Genomic DNA, 18,951 nt, shown 5'->3' with positions numbered 1-18,951 from the left:
TTCACACAGGTCCCCTCCTCTCTTACTACGCCCCGGATACTGTGTGTATGTAACTGTGACTATGGCTATACAAACATACTGCTACACAATTAACCAAGCTCCTGGTTAAGTCCTGCACTGTATAGTACATTTGATAAATCCGCTAGTGTATACAATCTGCATATCACCGCCAAATAGTACACACATACAGTATCAGCAGTTACAAATCCCCAACCCATCAATTTCAATTATTTTTGGGTCGGAATCAGCAAATTGAGAATTTCCAACATGTTGGATTTTGACGATCACTGGGCACGGGAAGCAATCGGGAAGCCGACTGCCTATATACCGCAGCCGGCTTCCCGACTGTCATATACCGGCAAGGGTGAAATGCCGGGAGACCGGCGCCCGGCATCCCGATCGTAGAGATGCCGGGTGCCGCGAGCGGACAGCCGCGGGGGGGAGGGTTAGGTTTAGGGCTCCCAGGGGGGACTTAAGGTTAGGCACCCCCCGGGAGGGTTAGGGTTAGGCACCCCCGGGGGGGACTTAGGGTTAGGCACCCCCCCGGGGGACTTAGGTTTAGGCAGCGGGGAAGGGGGTGGTTAGGGTTAGGCACTTAGAGGGGGGATTAGGGTTAGGCACTTGGGGGGGAAGTTAGGGTTAGGCACCCCTAAGGAGGGTTAGGGGGGTTAGGTTAGGTTAGTGGATACTTACTTATCCACGATCGGGATTTCCAGCGCTGTCGGGCTTCCGCTGCTTCTAACTCTGCTCTTGTCGGGCTGCCGCTGACGGGAATCGAACCCATTCCCTGGGCACAATCATACCCATTCCCTGGGCACAATCATCAGCAAAATGGAGCATTGTGCTAGTACATTCTTGACACATAGGCCCATTTAATCCATAAATGTATGACACCCCCTCATTATAGAAGGCTGCATAATATGTGTTGCTTTATAAATTAAGGCGATGAAAGAGTTATTTCTTTATCCTTTTGGTTTGCCTTAATATGTTTTCTAATAATTGAATCTATACTTACTGTATCTGTAGATTGCTTTGTAATGTAGACTTAGATATGGTCATGCATATAGATATAGATACAATACTTGCATTTAGTAGACAGGCCAGTAAAGTTTTCCTTCCTAGAAATTATCCTTTGAATAACTGCTGGTGAGTGGGTTAAGTAATGATAAAGGGTTAAATTAATTATAAGGGGTAAATTTACTAAAGTGAGAGTTTTAGAAGTGAGTTTTAGAAGAGGCTGCCCATAGCAACCAATCAGATTCTACTTAACATTTAACTAGCACCTTCTAGAAGATAATAGCTAGAATCTGATTGGTTGCTATGGGCAACATCTCTTCTAAAACTCACTTCTAAAAACTCTCACTTTAGTAAATTTACGCCTAGGACTTGAGATAAATAAGATCATTTGATCCTGATTGCCCGACTCAATTTCCAAACAACTCCATATTTGGTGTGTTAGCAGCATAGAACTTGTAATTTTTGCGTCAAAAAAAAATCTCTAAAAGACACACCGAGAACTGATTTGATAACATCTTTTTAAATTGCATTTTGAGACCTTGAGATAGTTTAGGAGTTAGTGATATGATATGATTTATGATGTGTCAAAATATTAGGCTTATACTTTGTATACTCTATTTATGCATGACAAGTTCATTATTAATTAATTAATTCTGGATGTCTGATAATATTTAACTATTTAACTTGAAGGGATGAGAGTAATTGTCAAAAGTGTTCAGCAAAATGTTTGCCTAGTAATTACATATGCTATATCCCTGGCTTTAGTAAGAGACAACGGGCCCTGTTATGCCAGCAGGTGGAGCCGCATAGCGCATGAAAGAGAAACTGGTACAGGAAAATGGGATTTTGTGGTTGCACATGTGAAGTGAGTGAGATGCCAAGCCAAGCTGGAGAGCGGGGTGAGGTGTAACAGGTCTAGAAGGCGAGACTGGGCGAGCGATGAGGTCTGGAAGACTGAGCGGTACCGAGTGCCAAGGCGACTAAATACCCCCTGATAGAGTGATGGGGACCACAGAAGAAGCACCACCAGCAGTCTGTCTGAGAGAGGCAGTATGTTCGTGCTGAGAGCCGCAGCAGAGATCCATTGAGTTTGTGTGAGTTAAACTGATTAAGAGATATGTCCTTGTGTAAAAGTGTATTGCACAATTAAGTAAACCTCTACACCTAGACGAGACAGTGTTTTTTTTTATTTATATAAAACATTTCCACATTATTTCAGTATGACATATATTGGACTAGAATTCGTAAAATTCTACTTCAAACCCTAATTATGACATATTTTTAGTAAGCATATCGCCTTTGCCATAATTGTAATGTGAAATGTGATCTGCCGAGATTTACTAAAAACAAAGGGCCTGATTCAGAGCCGTTCGCTATTTGCGATCGTTCGTTCAAAAACAAGGGGTGGCTATTCAAATGATCCGTTCGCAAATTGCAGTCTGTTCACACCTCTAAGTCTGAACGAGCGAGCAAAACATACGCTCGTTTATTTGTTAAAAACGCCCCCTGGCCGCCCGCACCATACGTCATGTCCGCTATTTATTAGATTAATCGAGTACATCGACCAGCGTATGAACTGCTCGCTATTCTTGTGGTTGGTTTTTGCTACCACAATCTTGCGAGCAGTTCTGGCTATAAAATAACCCAGTGACGTGGTCAATGACGCTGCTGTATTAATTATGCACACCCATAAAACGCCCGTTTTGACCTTTAAGCACGCCTGCGTTCGGATTTCCACTCCCCGTTTTCAAGCACCTTCCCCTGTTACCACCCACATACGCCTCATTCTGTCACTCAAAATAGCAGGCATTCGCTATATTGCGAGCACATGAATTTCGGCCGCACTGACTGGTTTGCGCATGCGTATAACGATCCGTACGCATGCGCAGATGTGCGAACATCGCTCGGAACGAGCGTACTGCCGCTAGCGAGAGGCTCTGAATGAGGGCCAAAATGTGAAAATATACCAGGGAAGCCTTGTGATAAGAACACCACCTGGAGATGGTGCTATCCAGGGTTTCCCCCGGTTCCCCGACTCTAACAGGCATGGGTTGCAGTAGCCGGCGGCGGCACATGCACACACACATTCTCCCTCTATTTTTTCCAAAAAATACCGTGATAAGTGTGTGGACAGGATTCGCAGGGACAGAGCTTTATCACAAGCTATGTCTCTGCAAGGGATTTTTGATAAATTCCTGTGATATTTCCTAAATTCGCAATGCATTTTAAATGTGGATTGTAATATATAGAGAACTTTGGGCTCTATTTACTACAATCTGCATAGGGAATGCAGATTGTAGTGTGATATTACCGACTGAATTCGCATTGCGAATTCAGGCAATATCACAGGGATTTACTAAGAATTCCTTGCAGGGACAGAGCTTGCGATAAAGCTCTGTCCCTGCGAATCCCCTCCACACACTAGTCATAGTATTTTCGCCAAAAATACAGTGACAAAGTGCCCGCACATGCACCGACTGGCCGTCGCTAAGCCCCGCCCCTAAGCACCACCCTCTGTGATCATGGATCCCCCTGCTACCCTCCCTCACCCCTCCCTTAATTACACTTACCTGCAGTGATCGGTGCTCTGGTGATGTCCTCCGTGGCTCCGGTCAGCTGACATCCCATCCTGCACTGGGACCCGATCACGTTATGACCGGGCCCCAGTGCAAGATGGGAGACCAGCTGCCCGGAGGCAGGACGTCACCGGAGCCCCGATCATCGGGCCCTGGACTCAGGTAAGTTATTATCACAGGGTTTTCCCCGGTATTTTTTCACAATTTATTTTTAGTAACTTTGGGCAGATCACATTTCCCATTACAATTATGGGAAATGTGATCTGCTTACTAAAAATAAGTGATAATTAGGGCTTGGAGTAGAATTTTACGAATTCTACTCCAATTGCCTTTTAGTAACTTTAGGTGATACTAAAATAATGTGAAAAGGGTGTGAAATTACCCTTTTTCACTTTATTTTAGTAAAAATAATGTTAATAAATAGAGCCCTTTGTGAGAAGTATTAAAATGCACTTGGGACTGAGATACATATACTATTCAGTACTGAAGATAACTGCTACTAAAGTGGGTCTGTAGTCATTGTGCTTTTTAAATGGAAAGTTGAAGTTATCATTCTCTGGAATCAAGAAAGACCAAAATTAGATGCTAATTCTGTTACCTTTGCCTATTAGGGATTACAAGTACATGCATGTAATAGGACAGTGACCACCTAGCAAGAGAGTACTCCAACAAAACAACTTTGTGTTCACTTTAAAGTAAATGACTATAAAGTATATTTTATATATTTCAATTCTTAGGAGTGCACTTGGTTTTTATATTGGATAATATGATTATTTATAAGTGTAAATCTGAATATATGTATTGACATATTCTATTTCTATAAAGATTATTAATATTACATAGATGGCGTCTTGAGAATTTTTTCTGACATTTCAGGAAATATATAGTACAGTATATTATTTATCTGTTTATTAGCGCATCACCATTGTTTTGTTGTGGAAAATTCTAATTATGTCGACATGATGATGTCAACTTGGTCAATGTTGACATTGTAAGTATGTCGATAATATATACTACATCAGAGTAAATGACTTATACTGTGATTGCATACATATTTTGTAAGGGGATGCTTAGACACTGGAGAAGAATGTCTATAACAGACAACAGGGTCTATGCATGAAGTAGTAAAAAGCCCATTCACTGCTTTATTCTATTCAAGAAGTGGGTTACCGTGGAGAAGTTTATGACTTCTCCAGCGGTGCCCCTGCACCATGGCTGGATCGCTTTCCCATACAGTAGTATGGGGAGAGCAATTCATTAAAGTACGGAAAGCTCAGATTTCCATTGCTCTACTACAGTAAGTATGGATTTGCCACCTCAGGATGGAGTAATCTGTACTTCAAAATGAGAAAGAGCAGGGAAGTTGACACCCCCTTACAAGACAAGCCTGTGATTTGCGGGTCCGTGAGGATGGGGTGGGGCTAAATGACGCGATACGCATCATTTAGCCCCGGTCCCCTCCGTACAAACCCGCAAATTTCGTGGAAAATCTCCCCATCCTGCCTACTCTTTTGGGGGTGCCGGAGTTTACCCGAAAAATCAGCAGCCTCCCGCGACTCCCGGGAGAATAGGCAAGTATGACTCAGAGTCTGCAGGTCGGTCTGACATCCATACTGCAGCCATCTTTACTGAGTACTGTGTAGAAAGACTTAGTGAGAGACAGAAATCTCCTGCTTAGCCCCTATGAGAAATCCAGTTAATACCTGTATATAAAGCTGGTCCAGATCCCTGTACCACTACCTGTTTGCACCCTATACTGCTACCCCTTTGCAGCATACACTCACCGGCTGGTGAGCTCAGCTCTATTACCAGTGTGCATGTAACAGTCAGTATGGCTGTACCTTCTATCTTTCAATAAACAAACACCACTGTTTAAGTAACTAGGCTGTTCATAATTTGAGTCATCCGCTGGTGTGTTACATACTGTAACTCTGCAATATCAATACCTGCACACACATCATTTCCAACAGCATGCAGACGAAAAACAGTGTATGCAGGGCCGGATTCAGAGATGGACCCAATGCTGATGTTTACAGAGTTTGAGCAATTATTGTTCAGCTCTGCATTGCTGCATTTGAGTCGAACTGCGCAAATGTCAAGTTTCATTACCGGTGTAGCTTGCAGAAAGGATTTATTCACAAGGTGATTGACAGGCAGGTAACGTTTGTGTGCTGCAATGGGGAGGTGGCAACTGAAATGCAGGTGTGTCACGACCATTTTTTCGGTGTGTCTCTGCCTGTGACTGCGCTCCTGTATGTAGTGACAATTGTTCCCTCGGCCACTATGTGTGACCATAGGGTTACTCAGAAGTCTGACAATCAACTGATCTGCGACTGAGCCATGTCTTTGCTTGGATTTCCAAAGCTGCTGGTGGGCAAACTCAATATAAATCCTGGCAGCTGCGACATTAGTATATTTTCGCACAATGCTGTGTACAAATTCGCAGCTATGGTGGCATTAGCGTACATCTCTGTATCAAGCCAATGTGTGTGAAAATGGTATAATTGTATTTTTGGGGGGAGGGTGGTATGGTATTGAGGATGGGAGAGTTAGGTTTAGGGACCTCCCGAGGGGTTAGGCACCGACCGGGGAGGGTTAGGCTGCAAGGAATGGGAGTTAGACACCGCCCGGGGAGGGTTAGGTTTAGGGTGTGGGAAGGGGGGGTTAGGTTTACGCATCACGGGGGTGAGGTTAGGGTTAGGCACCACCAGTGGGGAGTTAGGGTTAGGGGGAAGAGGAGGAGGGTTAAGTTACTTACCTGCCCCTGGTGAGCTCTCCACCATCGGGATGGCGCTGTTGGTCTTCGACCACCGGCATCCCGTCCGCCGGTATATCATACTGATTCCAGTATTATCTATTAAGGTTACACAGTGGGACTATTAATGTAATGTGGGAGAAATTAATGTATATAGTGGGGTTATCAATATGTATGGTGGTAAGGGATATTTATGTAAAATGAGGGCTGGTGGGGCTGTTTATGTAATGTGAGAGCTATTTACATAATGTATCAGCAGGTGGCATATTATTAATTTAATATGCAGTTTCTATTAAATGTGGCTGCAATTAATATTCTATGAATTATCAGCTCCACCATTTTGTGAGTGACAGCAATCTCACTCTGTGAGAGTGCTGAATCTGCAGTTAACCACAGGGTGTGATGGCATACCATATCTGTATTGAGCAAGGAACACATCCATTAAGGTGTCAGCCTTAATGATCGTAATTTCATTGCTTTTTTTAGTTTGAGTGGCACAAATGCAGTAGGTTTTGTGAAATTTCTGATCATGTCTAAGAAGTCTTAATGGGACATGTGAAACTGTAAGGTTTGTTTTGTCTATGATATATATATATATATATATATATATATATATATTATGTATTTCTGTTTATTTTAGGATCGGCAGAGGCTACCAAGGAACATCTGATAGAAAAGAGGAGCTTTAATTGGGATTCACGTACAGTACTTGTTTTATTATATCCACTGCCCCAAATCACTTGAAGTAAAAGTCTAAATTTATTATATTTACCTTGTGGGCTGGAAATTACATTATTAGCCCCCTAAAGTGTACATAATTCCCATATGGATGGGAGTGTGTGTAAGAGATGCCACCTCACTCAGGCAAACAGAACATCTCTGCAGGCGGCACGCATGTACATGTCACTGTCGCTTACATGGTGCTGTGACAGGATTATTGTTCAGTTTCTGAATTAGACAAGATTTCTCAGTTCTTAGCCTGGTCATAAATAGCCACATGTGATAGGCTGACAGCAGTTATGTGCGCAGTGTCCATCTTCCCGATAGGCTCATCATCGAGCACCTCAGCTGTTTGCAGACACCACATGCTATGGTACCAGCCCAATTTCCAGATATCAGCTGCAGTATCACAGCATACGTAGACACCTCGCACAAATCCCAGTCTTTCTATGTGCTTCTCTCATCTTTCTTCCTTCCTTCCTTCCTTCTTTTCTTTCTCTTTCTTTCTTTCTTTCTTTCTTTCTTTCTTTCTTTCTTTCTTTCTCAGTTATACCAGTGCGGGGAGTCCTGGCTAAGGTGGTGGTGGCTGGCAAAGGCTTCCTGTGCATTGCAATAGTGGCAGGAGCATGTCTTTTCTTACATGTCTGGTAAGTTACTAACATTCTCTACACATTATGCTACATTTTACAGGCACTCTAACCTCAAATATCTACTATTCTTGAAGTGCACTTGCTGCATTCACACGATGGAGGAAACCATTTTGCGGATTTAACTCATATTCATAAGGATGCAGCCTAATAATTCAACAGGAACCGTTGCCTTGTGAATATTGGTCAGGAGATGCTTTGTTGATATCATTGGTACCCAATTAATCAATCGGCTGCATTCCCATGAATTTTGGTTTAACCCACAAAATGGCTGCCTCCAATGTCAGTAGGTGACTGATACACCAGAGCAGAAAGCAACACCCCAGGAAGGAAAGGAGAACTGCACGGCTTGTGACAGGTGCAGGGTGCTAGAATGAACACTAGATATCCATGCCTGACCACAGGTGACTAAATTAGTACATCTGTCAATTTGATTTAACCACCTGTGCTCAACCATTGATATCTCTAAAACCTGAACTGTTGGTTTGCCTCAAGGACCACTTTTGGGAACCTCTGCCTTAGGTGAAGGTGTCATTGTGGGAGTTACAGAACTCCAGAAGGACAATGAATAAGGTAGAACTTGAGCAGGACACAAAGATGCTGAGAATAAGATTATGGCTCAGTGATGGGTAAACTGGGGGAACCAGTCTCAGGTAACCCCACACCCCCGGAGGAGTAGACAGATCTCCCGCATCGTGCCCAATGAAGACAGCAGGATGGAGGAAACCATTTTGAAGATTTAACTAATATTCATAAGGATGCAGCCTAATAATTCAACAGGAACCGTTGCCTTGTGAGTATTGGTCATGACGTGCCTCATTGATATGGTTGGTACCCATAAATTTTGGTTTAACCCACAAAATGGCTGGCTCCAATGTCAATACTGTAGGTGACTGATGCACTAGAGCAGAGAGTGACACCCCAGGCAGAAAAGAGGACCTGCACGGCTTGTGACAGATGCAGAGTGCTAGAATGAATGCTAGATATCCATGGTTGACCACAGGTGACTCAATTAGTACCTCGGTCATTTTGATTTAACCTCCTGTGCTCAACCATGGATATCTCTAAAACCTGAACTGTTGGGGTACCTTGAGGACACCGTTTGGGAACCTCTGCCTTAGGTGAATGTGTCATTATGGGAGTTACAGAACTTCAGAAGGACCATGAATAAGGTAGAACCTGAGCAAGACACAAAGATGATGAGAATAAGATTATGGCTCAGAAATGGGCAAACTGGGGGAAATAGTTTCTGGGCCATGCTGTGTGCACCATTATCACCTGACAGTGTCTCATTATTTTTACCATTCAGCTTCAAAGTGCTAAAGGATTTTTTGAGCAATCGGTCTGAAAAGCTGACTGATCACCTAACTGATCACATGACTAAATACCTAACTGGACTTCAAACCCCGGAAGAAGTGGTATAGAGGCATTCCTGAGTCACCAGATATCTAAACCAGGTAATAATTATATCTTTCTTATAGAAAGTGACCACTGCCAGGGATTTCTTATACTAAGATGGTCATCACTTGCAGTGCACATGTTTCACTACAATTGTCAGCAATAATACTATAAAATTATTTATTTACACAAATCATTTCTCCCATTTCTCCCACTAGGACAGAAAGCGATGTGCGGTATCGCAGAGGGTAAGGCCCTAGTTGCTGTTCTATACAATCATTCACATCAAAGCCTGCACCATTGGAGCTTACAGTCTAGTCTTATCACCCATACAAGGGTCCATTTTTGTCAAAAAACATTTATTCTATCAGTATGTTTTTGTCAGTGCATGCTGATACCTGTAGTGCCACACGTGCTTACAATATTAGCATTGGGCTGGCCATCTGTTGGTGTGTGCGTCTGTCTGAGCTCTCTCCTACAGGACAGGCCTGATGCAGAGTAAGGGAGGGAGGATTTGTTTTTCAGTTCTTTATTACGCTATCTATAATTTACAGAGCTGTTAGGAAAGATAGCTCATACAGCATGCAGTACCTCCTAGCACCACCAGGGTGAGTATTACACGTACATGTGCACACCTTACTGTACTGAGGTTATGCCTGCCCACCACTGATCCCCCACTGCAGTCATAAGGAATCACAAGTGTCATTTATATCCCAATCTAATACAGTTACTGTATATATTTCTGCACATTGCAGGACAGATACTCATACACGCTGCACATGGACTTGTGTGTGCACGCCGTAGGCCAGCACGCCGAAAAACACAACATGACACACACCCCTTTCTTGTCACTCTGGGAACATTCCTTTCCATTCCATATGCACCTTAATGCAGTGCCCCTTATACAGTCCCCCCTATGCAGTGCCCCCAGTGGTGGTCCTCCTTATGCAGGCCCCCAGTAGTGCCCCTTATACAGTACCCCCAGTATGCAAAGCCCCCAGTAGTAGTCCCTCTTATGAAGGTCCCCAGTAGTGCTCCTTATACAGTACCCCCAGTAGCAGTCCCCCTTATGCAGCCCCCCATTAGTTCCCCTTATACAGTGCCCCCAGTAGTGGTCCCCCTTATGTGGGCCCCCAATAGTGATCCCCCTATGATTTGCCCCCTGTAGTGGTCCCCCCTATGCAGGCCCCCAGTAGTGCCCCTTCTTATACAGGCCCCCAGTAGTAATTCCACCCTATGCAGTGCCCCTTATACAGTGCCCCCTGCAGTGCCCCCCCCCATGCAGGCCCCCAGTAGTGGTCCCCCTTATACAGACCCCATTAGTTCCCCTTATACAGTTCCCCCAGTAGTGGTCCCCTTTTCGCAGGCCCCCAGTAGTGATCCCCCGTATGCAGTGCCCATTATACAGTACCCCCAGTATTGGTCCCCCTTATGCAGCCCCCCATTAGTTCCCCTTATACAGTGCCCCAGGTTGTGGTCCTCCTTATGCAGGCCCCCAGTAGTGATTCCCCTCTATGCAGTGTCCCATATACAGTGAGCCCCTGTAATGGTCCCCCCTATGTAGGCTCCCAGTAGTGCCCCTTCTTATGCAGGCTCCCAGCAGTGATCCCCCCTATGCAGTGCCCCTTATACAGTGCCCCCAGTAATTGTCCCCCTTATGCAGGCACCCAGTAGTGATCCCCCTATGCAGTGCCCCTTATACAGTAGTGATCCCCCTATGCAGTGCCCCAGGGCCAGTAGTGGTCCCCCCCTGTGCAGTGCCCCCAGTAGCAGTCCCCCCTGTGCAGTGCTATTTATATAGTGCACCCAGTAGTAGTCCCCCCTATGCAGTGCCCCCAGTAGTAGTTCCCCACCAGCAGTAGTCCCCACTGATGCAGTGCCCCCAGTAGTGGTCCCCTTCGATGCAGTGCCCCCAGTAGTAGTCCCCCTCCACCAGTAGTAGTCACCACTAGTGGTCCACCCTGCGCAGTGCCCAAAGTAGTAGCCCCCCCAGTAGTGGTCCCCCCTGATGCAGTGCCTCCAGTAGTAGCCCCCCCAGTAGTAGTCCCCCTCGATGCAGTGCCCCCAGTAGTAGTCCCCCCCAGCAGACACACACGTAAAAAAACCAAAACACCTGAATTCCCGCTCCGTCCTCCCGGGCCGGCCCGCTCTGCATTATGGGAGAGACGTCATGACGTCTCTCCCATTACCCACTGCAGGAGCCGAAAAATGGAGCTCATGTGTGAACTCCAGCCTGGCTCCGGCAGTGGGCGCAGCAGTCAATGAGAGTCTGTCTGACTCTCATTGGCTACTAATTAAAACAAACACACAGCTGGCGGCGGCTGTGTGTTTGTTACTGTGTATTGCTGACCGAACTCCATCAGGTCAGCACTATGCTGACCAAGTAGCGGCTCCAGGCATGGGCAAAGCGGTCCGTCGCCCGGAGCGCCATTGTAACCGGTGGGCGCAGGAAACGCCCACGTTCCCTCCCGGTGGTAGAGTGCATATGTAAGGGTAATGTCTCTAAATCCCCTTCATGGAGAGGACCCTGACGTAAGCTCAGGGGGAGGGAGCGGTGAAGGAAAGCGGCGGCAACACAGGCAAAGCCTAGTGCCGCCCCTGCACTGACCACAGTGACCTGGACCACGGCCGGTGGCGCCCCTCGCGCTGCCGGTCCAATGACGCCCCCCCTTAGTTACGCCACTGCCCACAGTGTCACCAAATCAGTAACATAGAGAAAACATTTTGCTATTTTATATTAATAGATATTAGAGCAGTGCCTTATACTGTATTAACCATGATGAAACCAGACCTGTTTTATCAGCATTTCCATATCTAACTTTGGAATATCCCATGGTTTTGCTGTTCCTCACTTACATTATCTCACCATTTCTTTCATGGTCAATAGCGCATGAACAACACACAGCTGGTACCAAGGAACGGACGCAGAAGAGCAGGATCCAGAGGAAAGAGAGGAAGCCCAAAGTGCCTAAGATTGTGAAGAATCACTTAAAAAAACTGAATGTGAAAAAAATTGTACCCAAAATGCCCAAGAAACCACTGAAATTAAAAAAGGCCAAATTCCTTAAAAAAATTAGGAGATAAAAAAACAACGGCCACTGGGATGGGGTAATTTGTAACAATTCTGCAAATTGGGTATCATTTATTATTTAGAATTTATCCATATATTTATTTTATTTTTTAAGTTAATTTAAAAACACCATTATTACCTATATACTATGATAGAATAAACACCAATCATTTGTGTATAAAACATGCTGAGTGTATTTGTGCAGCCTTGTGCTGACCGTGCGCCTCTCACTGCTTAGAACACGATGAGATGGGGGACGAGGGAGAAAGGGGTACACGCCGCACCTTGTATTTCAGCTACTATTTCCCTCTTAAGCAGGGACACATTTATAGATGAAGGTGCTGTTCATCAGGCTCAACCTTACTAGGGGCCTGACTCACTACGGATCGCAATTCTGCTTATACGCACGCACCGCAGTTGCTAACATCAGCGGTACTATTTAAATGTTTGCATTCACATTTCGAACGCAGCCAGACATAAAGACGCCCACTTCCCCTTACTCACATCCGTATACTAGGGCAACATAGTGAAACAATCGGTAACATCGAGTAAGATCTGCACACTTGCACAAGTCCTGACCTTACTCAGAAATTGGCATCAGCCACGCACGCTATCAGTGCTATGGCTCCTTATGGCCACGCAGTGGATCATTTATGCACGCCCCTGCAAAGGCGTAGAAACGCACTGACACACCTGCGTTCGCCCAACCCGGCCCCCGTCACCACCCACAAACTGCACTTCCTGTACAATCACTCTGCTCTGGGTCTGCGTAGTCACTGCAATCGCAGTTCCCATCGCAATTGCTAGTTCACGCACGGACCCTGTGAAGCATATACATGTGCAGAACGCAACAATCGACCGATTGTGTGCATATTAGCAACTGCGTTCCTTGCTGATTAAGGCCTTAAATCCACTGGGATCCGTCCTAGAGAGGCAAAGGGAAATTCTTTAGTAGCTCTTAGTTTAATTATATTAATTTCGTGGCCTATCCATAGATTACAACCTGCATGAAAATAACAAAATCATAGACTAGAAGAAACACGAATAAAGTAGAAGGTGGGTTATAGTGGAGAGGCCTAAAATGGGATAAGACTGAGAGGTAAATGTAATAGCCTGAGACTTGTAGGCATCAGCGAGTTTCCAGTCTATGGGCCTCATTTATCAACGAGTTTTATAATTCGAGTGATAAAACTTGTTGCATAGAATAATGGTGCTCCAGCCAATCAGCTCCTAACTGTCATCTGTTTGAAAAATTACAGTTGGGACCTGATTGGCTGGAGCACCATTTATCGTACACAACAAGTTTTATCACTGGAAAAGAGATCTTGTGACACCACCTGTACTGATGTCTCATTGTAGCTGTCAACATTGGGCAATAATCTGGCTCTTCCACAAAAAAAACAAAAAGGTATACATGAGGCCCATATTTGGCCAAAGAAGAAGCTAGAGACTGGCTCCTACACCTGTCTCCATTAACCAGGTGTGTCTAGTGGTTCTAGGACTCAAATTAATTATTTTCCTCCAAAAAGGAATAGGTCCCACTCCTGCTCCATTACATTCTAGAAGGTAACGCTCAGAGGCACCGAGAGGGGGGGGAGCGGGTACTAATTACCCGGTTTTGCTGGAGGGGCCCAGCAGGGGCCCGGGTCCGGCACCACTTCCCCTCCCTCTTATGTCACCACAGCCCAGCACACGCTGCTGTGTGCTGGGCTGCACTGCGAGGTTGCTTGTGGCTGCTAAAGCACCAGCTGGAGCAGTCTCCTATGCCTATGGGGGCAGCGACAGCCCCCATTGTCCGTGTCCTGGGCTGAAGGGCACACGGGGCCCCCCTTCCCTGGAAGCGGCACTGCAAAATTAAATTTTTTCTAAGAGGGTGTGGTCACGCCTCCCATGATTAGGCCATGCCCCCTGTCACCTGGGCACAGCGCGGCTGTCGTCGGCCCTGGTAACACCTATAGGTCTGATGTAAGTGAAGGAATATTTAAAAAATACAACCACTATTATTGGAGGCATACCAATATTATATATTATATGATTTCTCTTGTTAACCATCCACAAAAGTATACAGCTCTCTACATTGTTATTGTACCACATATTGTGCCTCTAAGCACTGCTGTCATATAGTCTAAGCATCATCATCATCAGAAAACAAGTTCTGCAGTGCCAGACAGGCTAGGGAAAAAAAAACAGAATAAAACAAATTAAAACAAAGAGACATGGGCCGTATTCAATTTGAGCCGAGCCACGATAATTTAACGCTGCCCGGACTTAACGCTGCCTTCGTCTGTTTTGTAGGCGATAAAGTATCGCGCGCGTGCCCACGTATCCTCGTATTCAATTTGAAAGTAGGCAAAAACAGGACCTGGCGATACCTGGATCGGCGTAAAAAAAATGGGAATTTTCAGGAAATAATCCTAGGACCCCCCTAAAGATGTCCAGACATGGGGGATCACTATGGGTACCCGTTTTTTGCTGCAAAAGAAAGTCGGGTTTTTAAATAGCCGCGGCAGGTGTTCTTTTTTTCCCCGACTTTGAAGAAGTGATGCAGAAGAGCACTTAGCTAATTTTTTTTGTCTTTAAAAATGGTCCCATCAAATTTGGGGTTCATGAAAATGGGTACTAGCATATTTTTAAGTACCAAAATGCATTTTTTTTAATTTCTGCAAAAATGCACCTGCCACGGCTATTTGAAACCCCGACGTCCTTCAGGAGTTAAAAATGGGGGTACCCATAGTGATCCCCCATGTCTACACATCTTTAGGGGGGTCCATAGAATATTTCCCAAAAATTCCCATTGTGTTGTATCTGTAAAAAACATAAAAATTAAAATAAAAAAAATGACATAAGGCCCCCCCAAAAGCCAAACCAGCCCTAGGCTTGCCAGCCAGTGGTGGTTTCTAAAAATATGGGGAAGAAAAAGTGTAGGGTTCCACCTTATTTTAGAAACCAACCCAAGGCTGCAGGGACCAGTTCTGGTTTTTTAATATAGGGGTAAAAAAATGTGGGGATCCCCCTATATTTAAGACCAACACCAGACCCAACCGACCAGGGTGTAATGCCACAGCCCGGAGACCCAATCACCGGGGCTCCAGGTCCAAAGCATTAGCACCCCAAATCGGTCAGTGCAAGCCGGTGATCTCGGGGGAGTCGGGAGACAAATAATGTTAAACTATTGTGTTTTATAGTGGAACTACAAGTGCCAGCATGCCTGCCATTTTGCACTTGTGGAACAACAAGTGCCAGCAGACATGCGGCACCTGTAACTTCACTGTAAAATAAATAGTTAAATAAGGACAAAACACACACACCGTGACAGTTTAACTTTATTACACACACCTACCCATTCACACATACTTACCTATACCAGATGTATCTGTCCCCTTGTCAAGTAGAATATCCTTAATACATGGCTCTGCAAAGAAAAAATCATACTCACCTATATCCTGCCGCTGGTCTCTGCAGTAATCCAGGTACTTGGCAAAACAAAAAAACAAGTATACATCACCCACGCAACAGCTATCAGTATGTGTGTTGCCACACATACTCAAAGCTCCTGAATGCCAGCTGACGGAACATACATGGAGCTGGCACGTCCCGAGAGCCAATCAGCGGCCATTGGCTCCGGCTACTGACAGTTCCCACGGCTTCCAGGCCGTCGGTATTTCAACTACATCCCCCCCCATTATGATGCTGTTATATATAGAGAGAACCAAAGATATATACAATTAAATGGGATCATTAGTATAATTTAGCTGCATTGGTTATAAGGCACAATGGCCCTCATTCAGAGCCGTACGCTCTGAGCAGTGCGCACGCTCTGAATGAGGGCTGGCCTCCATGAAAATGGAGCGTCGTCATGGACGCTCGTATAGCTGTGGGTCACCACCCACAGGCTATACGAGCGTGCAGTTTGATGGCCGCGATGGTTTTCAACCGCAAGCTCCAGAGTGATTTTGGCTCTATCAGAGCCAAAATCACTCCCACTGACATCACTAGTGATGTCAGTGGGACGGCTTCTGACGGGAGGCGTTCCCGTGGGAACGCCCCCGTCAGGGAGGCACGCCCCCGGCACGCCTACCAAAGGGGGCGTGCTGTCAATCAACATCGACAGCATGCCCCCTTTGATCAGACACAACGAGCGAAGGACTTTCCTTCGCTCGTCGCGCCTGGCGCATGCGCACGACGGAGCTCCCTCCGTCGTGCGCATCCTCAGTCCTGAACATCGACCCACTTGCGAGCGGACAGCCGCTCGCGAGTGGGTCTGAATCAGGCCCAATGATCCCTATGGCTACATGCATTTTCTGAAATGTATAAGTGTGACCTCATCAACAAGTAGATCTTGCTAACTGCTTTGGGGCTCATTTACATTTGGATGTAAATCAATGTTATATCACACCTCTCAGATGTAGCAGTACACGTCCACTTTACTGCCGCACTCATAGGTGTAGCTTTCACAATCTCCCTGATATACTATTTCAGGCAAGCATGGTTCAAGGGCCCTGCTTGTGAGAGGGGGAGAAGCAGACAGGGGGAGTCGGTCGAACAAGGGAAGATGAGTGCTAGAAGATGAACCAGGTGGACATGAAGTAGACACTGCTGAAGTAGTGGGCTTTCAGGGGCCACACGAAGGAATGAAGGTTGGAGGAGATTCTGGTCCAGTGGATTAGGAAGTTCCTCATGTTGGGAGCAGCACAGAAGGTATCCTACTGTAGATGAGAGAGATTGCGTCTGGGTTACACAAGAGAGAACAGTAGCTGGGGCGTATCTATAATGGGTGCAGGGTGTAATGGGAACACGGGCCCCTGGGTCCAGGGGGGGCCCGCACACCCTGCACCCATAATATTACTTACCTCTCTGGAGTCCAACGTCGGCGCAGGGGTCCGGCACTGTAAAACGACTGGAAAATGGCTGCCGTGGCCATTTTCCTGTCGTTTGCGCATGCGCAGTACAGGGCAAATGGCCGACGTGCCCATTTTCCCTGTAGCCTGTGCATACACTATAGACTCTGGGCACACTCTAGTGCCCAGGGTCTATAACTCCAGCGCTGGCCGCGCACAGCTCAGTGCGCTGCCGGCCGCCGGGCGGAGAGGAGGGGGTCCATGACTGCACACTGGTCCCCTCCTCTGTAGAAACGCCCCTGAACAGTAGTATATACATCTGGGTTACTCCAAGAGAGAACAGTAGCATATACATCTGGAATACATCAGGAGAGAACACAAGTATATGTGTATGTGCCTGGGTTACACCAGGAAAAAAACAGTAGTATATCTGCCTGGGTTACACCAAGAGTGAAAAGAACAGTAGTATATGTGCCTGGGTTATAGCAGGAGAAAACAGTAGTACTGTATATATGCATGGGGTACACCAGTAGAAAACAGTAGTATATACATCTGGGTTACACCAGGAGAGAACAGTAGTATAGTCACAAGCCGCTCATGCGAACGCCGGGGGACCATTCGCTGAACTTCTCCCATCAACTGTCCATCGTCCCTGCTCTGTTCTGAATTGGTTCCTGCGGCTATTTCCTTCTGGTGCGAACGCTACTCCGATGCCAGTGATAGCCTTTCATGTGTTTCTAGTTTTGGTGTTGTCTCCTGCTATCCAGACGAGTACCCAGTCCTCCTGTCTGCTATTGTAACATGCCGTTTGTGTCATCTAGGCGGCACGGTCCGCATATCTACTACCTGCCGTTTGTGTAATCTAGGTGGCACGGTCTGCATATCTACTACCTGCCGTTTGTGTCATCTAGGCGGCGCGGTCTGCATATCCACGCTCTGCCGTTTGTGTCATCCAGGCGGCACAGACAGCACTCAAGTGTCCAGAGTGCGCAGTTCAGTGTCCAGCTGCTTGTGTCAACCCGGCAGCACAGGCCGCACTCTAGCATCTAGTTGCTTGTGTCAACCCGGCGGCACAGGCCGCAATCCAGCATCCAAAGTACACAACCCAGCGTACCACCGCTCGTGTCAATCCAGCATCCAAAGTTCGCAATCCAGCGTACCACCACTTGTGTCAACCCGGCGGCACAGGCTGCAATCCAGCGTCCAAAGTTCACAACCCAGCGTACCACCGCTTGTGTCAACCCGGCGGCATAGGTCCTTCTTCAGACCAACTCAGCCAAGGCTGCTACAGGGCCCAAAGGCCGCATCTTGTTGTACGGCCCACAGGCCACAGCCTGCCAAGGCTGCTACATGGCCCAAAGGCCGCATCTTGTTCTACGGCCCTCAGGCCACAGACTGCCAAGGCTGCTACATGGCCCAAAGGCCGAATCTTGTTCTACAGACCACAGGCCACAGCCTGCCAAGGCTGCTACACGGCCCAAAGGCCGTATCTTGTTCTACGGCCCACAGGCCACAACAAGCCAAGACTTACCAGCCCTCAAGGCTGCTACATAGCCCAAAAGCCACATCTAGTCTCATTACCCTCAGGCCCTGACTAGTCAAAGACTTATCAGCCCTCAAGGCTGCTCCACGGCCGCAGCTAGCCAAGTATTCCAGTCCTCAAGGCTGTTGCAGGACTAAACCCACAAAAGATAGTACCCACATCTTAACAAGTATATTTGCCTGGGTTTCAAAAGAGAGAATAGTAGTATATACATATGGGTTACTCCAAGAGAGAACAGTAGTAAATACATCTGGGTTACACCAGGAGAGAACAGTAGTATATGTGCCTGGGTTACACCAAGAGAGAACAGTAGTATATACAGTACATCTGGGTTACACCAGGAGAGAACAGTTGTAAATACATCTTGGTTACATCAGGAAAGAACAG

General features: G+C 46.3%; 1 protein-coding gene and 1 long non-coding RNA gene across 3 annotated transcripts in view; one reads left to right on the top strand and one right to left on the bottom strand.

Annotated features, from left to right (window-relative positions):
- The window catches only part of CACNA1I (calcium voltage-gated channel subunit alpha1 I), a 411,324-nt gene that overhangs the window by 348,620 nt on the left and 43,753 nt on the right, over window positions 1–18,951 (bottom strand). The window lies entirely within an intron of this gene.
- On the top strand, window positions 7,561–12,254 carry LOC148477332 (uncharacterized). The gene is made up of 4 exons (XR_015872520.1): window positions 7,561–7,715; window positions 9,025–9,172; window positions 9,332–9,361; window positions 12,001–12,254. It is a non-coding gene; the product is annotated as an uncharacterized LOC148477332 (long non-coding RNA).

This window comes from Taudactylus pleione, unplaced genomic scaffold (genome assembly GCF_031769625.1).
Source record: "Taudactylus pleione unplaced genomic scaffold, aTauple2 ptg000726l, whole genome shotgun sequence".
Taxonomy (NCBI): domain Eukaryota; kingdom Metazoa; phylum Chordata; class Amphibia; order Anura; family Myobatrachidae; genus Taudactylus; species Taudactylus pleione.
Note: the sequence above shows the minus strand (reverse complement) of the source record. Positions and strands in the feature narration are given on the sequence as shown.